Here is a 7,435-nt window from a genome sequence, read left to right on the forward strand (position 1 = left end):
GGTTGTGTGAAAATGAGGTGGTAAAGATGGGTTTATATAGGAGTGGAGGGAGGGGTAAGGTTCGGCTATGTGAGGGTGGGTTTGGGAGGGAAAGTGGTTTGAATTTGAATGGTGAGGTAGGTGGGGTTTTATGAAGGATGGATGTGAGTGGTGAAGAGAATAGTGAGATTTGATTTTTGGGGAAGAGGTGTTGAGGTGATTGGCGAATGGGTGAAGAAGAGAGAGAGTGGTGGGGTAGGTGGGGATCCTGTGGGGTCCACAGATCCTGAGGTGTCAAGAAAAATTCATCCCTGCACCAAGTGGCGAGCAAAAATGCTCTTGATGCCAATTCTGGCATTAAACGCCGGGCTGGTGCCCATTTCTGGTGTTTAACGCCAACTTCTTGCCCCTTCCTAGCGTTTAACGCCAGTCTGGTGCCCCTTTCTGGCGTTAAACGCCCAGAATGGTGCCAGACTGGGCGTTAAACGCCCATTTGCTGCCCTTATTGGCGTTTAAACGCCAGCAAGGTTTTCCTCCAGGGTGTGCTGTTTTTCTTTCTGTTTTTCATTCTGTTTTTGCTTTTTCAATTGATTTTGTGACTTTCCATGATCATCAACCTACAGAAAACATAAAATAACAAAGGAAATATAGATAAATATAACATTGGGTTGCCTCCCAACAAGCGCTTCTTTAATGTCAGTAGCTTGACAGTGGGCTCTCATGGAGCCTCACAGATACTCAGAGCAATGTTGGAACCTCCCAACACCAAACTTAGAGTTTGAATGTGGGGGTTCAACACCAAACTTAGAATTTGGTTGTGGCCTCCCAACACCAAACTTAGAGTTTGACTGTGGGGGCTCTGTTTGACTCTGTTTTGAGAGAAGCTCTTCATGCTTCCTCTCCATGGTGACAGAGGGATATCCTTGAGCCTTAAACACAAAGGATTCTTCATTCGCTTGAATGATCAATTCTTCTCTGTCCACATCAATCACAACCTTTGCTGTGGCTAGGAAGGGTCTGCCAAGGATGATGGATTCATCTATGCACTTCCCAGTTTCTAGGACTATGAAATTAGCAGGGATGTAATGGTCTTCAATCTTTACCAGAACATCCTCTACAAGCCCATAAGCTTGTTTTCTTGAATTGTCTGCCATCTCTAGTGAGATTCTTGCAGCTTGTACCTCAAAGATCCCTAGCTTCTCCATTACAGAGAGAGGCATGAGGTTTATGCTTGACCCTAGGTCACACAAGGCCTTCTTGAAGGTCATGGTGCCTATGGTACAAGGTATTGAGAACTTCCCAGGATCTTGTCTCTTTTGAGGTAGTTTCTGCCTAGACAAGTCATCCAATTCTTTGGTGAGCAAAGGGGGTTCATCCTCCCAAGTCTCATTACCAAATAACTTGTCATTTAGCTTCATGATTGCTCCAAGGTACTTAGCAACTTGCTCTTCAGTGACATCTTCGTCCTCTTCAGAGGAAGAATACTCATCAGAGCTCATGAATGGCAGGAGTAAATCCAATGGAATCTCTATGGTCTCAGTGTGAGCCTTAGATTCCCATGGTTCCTCATTAGGGAACTCATCGGAGGCCAGTGGATGTCCATTGAGGTCTTCCTCAGTAGCGTTCACTGCCTCTTCCTCCTCTCCAAATTCGGCCATGTTTATGGCCTTACACTCTCCTTTTGGATTCTCTTCTGTATTGCTTGGAAGAGTACTAGGAGGGAGTTCAGTAACTTTCTTACTCAGCTGACCCACTTGTGCCTCCAAGTTTCTAATGGAGGACCTTGTTTCAGTCATGAAACTTTGAGTGGTTTTGATTAGATCAGAGACCATAGTTGCTAAGTCAGAGTGACTCTGCTTAGAATTCTCTGTCTGTTGCTGAGAAGATGATGGAAAAGGCTTGCCATTGCTAAACCTATTTCTTCCACCATTATTGTTGTTGAAACCTTGCTGAGGTCTCTGTTGATCCTTCCATGAGAGATTTGGAAGATTTCTCCATGAAGGATTATAGGTGTTTCCATAGGGTTCTCCCATGTAATTCACCTCTTCCATTGAAGGGTTCTCAGGATCATAAGCTTTTTCTTCAGATGAAGCTTCCTTGGTACTGCCTGGTGCAGCTTGCATTCCAGACAGACTTTGAGAAATCATATTGACTTGCTGAGTCAATATTTTGTTCTGAGCCAATATGGCATTCAGAGTATCAATCTCAAGAACTCCTTTCTTCTGATTCGTCCCATTGTTCACAGGATTCCTTTCAGAAGTGTACATGAATTGGTTATTTGCAACCATTTCAATCAGTTCTTGAGCTTCTGCAGGCGTCTTCTTCAGATGAAGAGATCCTCCAGCAGAGCTATCCAATGACATCTTGGACAGTTCAGACAGACCATCATAGAAGATACCTATGATGCTCCACTCAGAAAGCATATCAGAAGGACACTTTCTGATCAATTGTTTGTATCTTTCCCAAGCTTCATAGAGGGATTCACCTTCCTTCTGTTTGAAGGTTTGGACTTCCACTCTAAGCTTACTCAATTTTTGAGGTGGAAAGAACTTTGCCAAGAAGGCATTGACTAGCTTTTCCCAAGAGTTCAGGCTTTCTTTAGGTTGTGAGTCCAACCATATCCTAGCTCTGTCTCTTACAGCAAAAGGGAATAGCATAAGTCTGTAGACCTCAGGGTCAACCCCATTAGTCTTGACAGTGTCACAGATTTGCAAGAACTCAACTAAAAACTGATGAGGATCTTCCAATGGAAGTCCATGGAACTTGCAATTCTGTTGCATCAAAGAAACTAATTGAGGTTTAAGCTCAAAGTTGTTTGCTCCAATGGCAGGGATAGAGATGCTTCTCCCATAGAAGTCGGGAGTAGGTGCAGTAAAGTCACCCAGCACCTTCCTTGCATTGTTGGCATTGTTGTTATTTTCGGCTGCCATGTCTTCTTCTTGTTTGAAGATTTCTGTTAGGTCCTCTACAGAGAGTTGTGCCTTAGCTTCTCTTAGCTTTTGCTTCAAGGTCCTTTCAGGTTCAGGGTCAGCCTCAACAAGAATGCTTTTGTCTTTGCTCCTGCTCATATGAAAGAGAAGAGAATAAGAAAATATGGAATCCTCTATGTCACAGTATAGAGATTCCTTAAGGTGTCAGAGGAGAAGAAAAATGGAAGGAAGAGGTAGAAAATTTGAACTTATCAAGGAAAGATGGAGTTCGAATTGTGTATTAAGGAGGAGTGTTAGTCCATAAATAGAAGGATGTGAGAAGAGGGGAAGAAATGTTCGAAAATTAAGTAAAAGATTTTAAAACATTTTGAAAAACACTAATTGATTTTCAAAAACCAAGAGTGGAAAAGAAATTGATGAGCGGATATTTTATACGCTTTTTGGGGGTAATTTCATGTAGATTTTAGTATGTTTTAATTAGTTTTTAGTAGAATATTATTAGTTTTTAGGCAAAAATCATATTTCTGGACTTTACTATGAGTGTGTGTATTTTTCTGTGATTTCAGGTATTTTCTGGCTGAAATTGAGGGAGTTGAGCAAAAATCTGACTTAGGCTAAAAAAGGACTGCTGATGCTGTTGGATCCTGACCTCCCTACACTCGGAATGGATTTTTTGGAGCTACAGAGGTCCAATTGGCGCGCTCTCAACGGCGTTGGAAAGTAGACATCCAGGGCTTTCCAGCAATATATAATAGTCCATACTTTGCGCGAAGATAGACGACGTAACTTGGCGTTGAACGCCAAGTTCATGCTGCTGTCTGGAGTTAAACGCCAGAAAAACGTCATGATCCGGAGTTGAACGCCCAAAACACGTCATAACTTGGAGTTCAACTCCAAGAAAGGCCTCAACTCGTGGATAGCTCTAGTCCCAGCCCCAGCACACACCAAGTGGGCCCCAGAAGTGGATTTCTGCACCAATTATCTTAGTTTACTCATTTTCTGTAAACCTAGGTTACTAGTTTACTATTTAAACAACCTTTAGAGACTTATCTTGTACCTCATGACATTTTCAGATCTGAATTACATACTTTGTGACGGCATGAGTCTCTAAACTCCATTGTTGGGGGTGAGGAGCTCTGCAGCGTCTCGATGATTTAATACAATTCCTTTGTTTTCCATTCAAACACGCTTGTTCTTATCTAAGATGTTTATTCGCGCTTAATTATGAAGAAGGTGATGATCCGTGACACTCATCACCTTCCTCAATCTATGAACGTGTGCCTAACAACCACTTCCGTTCTACATCAGACTGAATGAATATCTCTTAGATTCCTTAATCAGAATCTTCGTGGTATAAGCCGGATTGATGGCGGCATTCATGAGAATCCGGAAAGTCTAAACCTTGTCTGTGGTATTCCGAGTAGGATTCTAGGATTGAATGACTGTGACGTGCTTCAAACTCCTGAAGGCTGGGCGTTAGTGACAGACGCAAAAGAATCAATGGATTCTATTCCAACCTGATTGAGAACCGACAAATGATTAGCCGTGCTGTGACAGAGCATAGGAACGCTTTCACTGAGAGGATGGGAAGTAGCCACTGACAACGGTGACACCCTACATAGAGCTTGCCATGGAAGGAGCCTTGCGTGTATTGAAGGATTTCAAGGAAGAGTTGAAGTCAAAGGACAAAGCATCTCCAAAACTCCAACATATTCCCCATTACTGCACAACAAGTAACGCTTTTATTCTTCCTTATTAAAGTAATAATTATTAATTTTATGCCCTTTTCCTTATTAAAATACGAGGCTAAAGAATCCTATTAGTATCCTGACTAAGACAAATAAAATAAACATTGATTGCTTCAAACCAATAATCTCCGTGGGATCGACCCTTACTCACGTAAGGTATTACTTGGACGACCCAGTGCACTTGCTGGTCAGTTGTGCGAATCACAAATTCGTGCACCAAGTTTTTGGCACCGTTGCCGGGGATTATTGAGTTTGAACAATTGAAGACATATTTTATTTCTTAGATCAGGAATAATTTATTTTTATAAAGTCATTAAATTCTGATAGGATAATTTCTTTTCAAAAATTTCTTTTCAAAAAAAAATTATTTTTCTTAATTAATTGTTAATTTTTCGTGAGTTTAGTGTCTTATTCTAAGTTTGGTGTTAATTGCATATTTGATATTTTTCTTTAAATTTTCGAACTTGTGTTCTTTGTTCTTCATTGATCTTCAAGTTGTTCTTGGTTATTTTTCTTGTTTGATCTTGAGTTTTTCTTGTTTTGTGTCTTTTCTTGTTTTTCTTGTGCTTTTTCAAAACATTAACTTTCAAAAATTATACTTTTATCCACAAAAATAATACATCTTTAAAATACATTACATTTTTAACTCAGTTGGTTATAGCGTTGGCTTATGTTCTTGGCAATTGGGCACCAGTTCTTTTGAAAATCTTTTTCAAAAATAATTTTTCTTGATTTAATCTGTGCCAAACTTTAAGTTTGGTGTTTTCTTGTTAATTTTGATATAATTTTCGAAAATTTGTCTTGGTTTTCTAAAAATTTTAAGTTTGGTGTTCTTTCTTTTGTTCTTGGTGTTCTTGTGAATCTTCAAGGTGTTCTTGAGTCTTTCTTGTGCTCTGATCTTAAAATTTTTAAGTTTGGTGTTCCTTGGTGTTTTTCCTCCAAAACTTTTTCGAAAATAAGGAGCATTGGATCTAAACATTTTAAGTCTTGTGTCTTTTGTGTGTTTTTCTCTTTCATCATAAAATTCAAAATTAAAAAAAAATATATCTTTTCTAACTAATTTTAAACTATATTTTCGAAAATTTTCTATAAAAATTCAGATTTCAATTTCAAAATATTTTCAATTTCTTCTTTTTGTTTCGTTTTTATTTTATTTTAAAAAAATAAAAAAATATATATAAATTTTTATAAAATAAATAATATCAACATACATATCATCTCTTTTATTCCATCATGGAATTAAGTGGGAATGAACAGTCCAGGAGGACTCTGGGGTCATATGCTAACCCCACTACTGCTTCATATGGGAGTAGTATCTGTATACCCTCCATTGGAGTTAGTAGCTTTGAGTTGAATCCTCAGCTCATTATCATGGTGCAGCAAAACTGCCAGTATTCTGGTCTTCCACAGGAAGAACCTACAGAGTTTCTGGCACAATTTTTACAATTTGCTGACACAATACATGATAAAGAAGTGGATCAGGATGTCTACAGATTATTACTGTTTCCATTTGCTGTAAAAGATCAAGCTAAGAGGTGGTTAAATAACCAGCCTAAGAACAGCATAAAAACATGGAAACAGCTGTCAGAAAAATTCCTGAATCATTATTTCCCTCCAAAACGGATGACACAGCTAAGGCTAAGCATCCAAGGCTTCAAACAAGGAGATAATGAATCCCTTTATGATGCTTGGGAGAGATACAGAGAGATGCTAAGAAAATGCCCCTCTGAAATGTTTTCAGAGTGGGTGCAATTAGACATCTTCTACTATGGGCTTACAGAAAAAGCTCAGATTTCTCTAGACCACTCAGCTGGTGGATCTATACATATGAGAAAAACAATTGAAGAGGCTCAAGAGCTTATTGATACAGTTGCCAGAAATCAACATCTGTACCTAAGCAGTGAATCTTCCATGAAAGAAGAAGCTAAAACAGTAACTGCTGAACTCAGTCCGGTGGATCAGGCTAATGAAATTAATCAGCAATTAGACTCTCTAACTCAGCAGCTAGCCGAATTCAAGGAAATATTACAGGAAACAAGAATAGCTAACAGGAATATGGAAGTGTAATTAAAGCAGACAGAAAAGCAACTGTCAAAACAAATAGCAGAAGAATGCCAAGCAGTTCAATTAAGAAGTGGAAAAACATTAAAAACCTCACTTCAAAGCAGCAGGAAGCCAAGAAATGAACAGATGTCTACTCAAAATCCCTCTGAGGACAATCAGAGCCCAGAGAGGAATAATGCTGGCGCTGAACGCCCAGACCATGCTCATTCCTGGCGTTCAACGCCAGAAACAAGCATGAATCCGGCGTTGAACGCCCAAAGGGAACATGGTTCTGGCGTTCAAACGCCAGTAACAAACAAGGAGATGGCGTCTAACGCCACTCCAGCTTCCACCCCTGGCATTCAAACGCCAGTGGGGGATCAGTCACATACAAGTGCTGATGACAACCCTTCTAAAAAGGCTTCCCAACCCACTTCTGTAGGTAATAAACCTGCAGCAACTAAGGTTGAGGAATACAAAGCCAAAATGCCTTATCCTCAAAAACTCCGCCAAGCGGAATAGGATAAGCAATTTGCCCGCTTTGCAGACTATCTCAGGACTCTTGAAATAAAGATTCCGTTTGCAGAAGCACTTGAGCAAATACCCTCTTATGCTAAGTTCATGAAAGAGATCTTAAGCCATAAGAAGGATTGGAGGGAAACTGAAAAAGTTTACCTCACTGAAGAATGCAGTGCAGTCATTCTGAAAAGCTTACCTGAGAAGCTTAAAGATCCT

The 7,435-nt window shown here is 39.8% G+C and overlaps 1 non-coding gene across 1 annotated transcript; it reads left to right on the forward strand.

Moving 5' to 3' along the window:
- The first annotated feature begins 2,396 nt into the window (after positions 1–2,396).
- On the forward strand, positions 2,397–2,504 carry LOC112714993 (small nucleolar RNA R71). The gene has a single exon (XR_003159428.1). It is a non-coding gene; the product is annotated as a small nucleolar RNA R71 (small nucleolar RNA).
- The last annotated feature ends 4,931 nt before the right edge of the window (positions 2,505–7,435 follow it).

The sequence above is a fragment of the Arachis hypogaea genome, chromosome 1 (genome assembly GCF_003086295.3).
Source record: "Arachis hypogaea cultivar Tifrunner chromosome 1, arahy.Tifrunner.gnm2.J5K5, whole genome shotgun sequence".
NCBI lineage: Eukaryota > Viridiplantae > Streptophyta > Magnoliopsida > Fabales > Fabaceae > Arachis > Arachis hypogaea.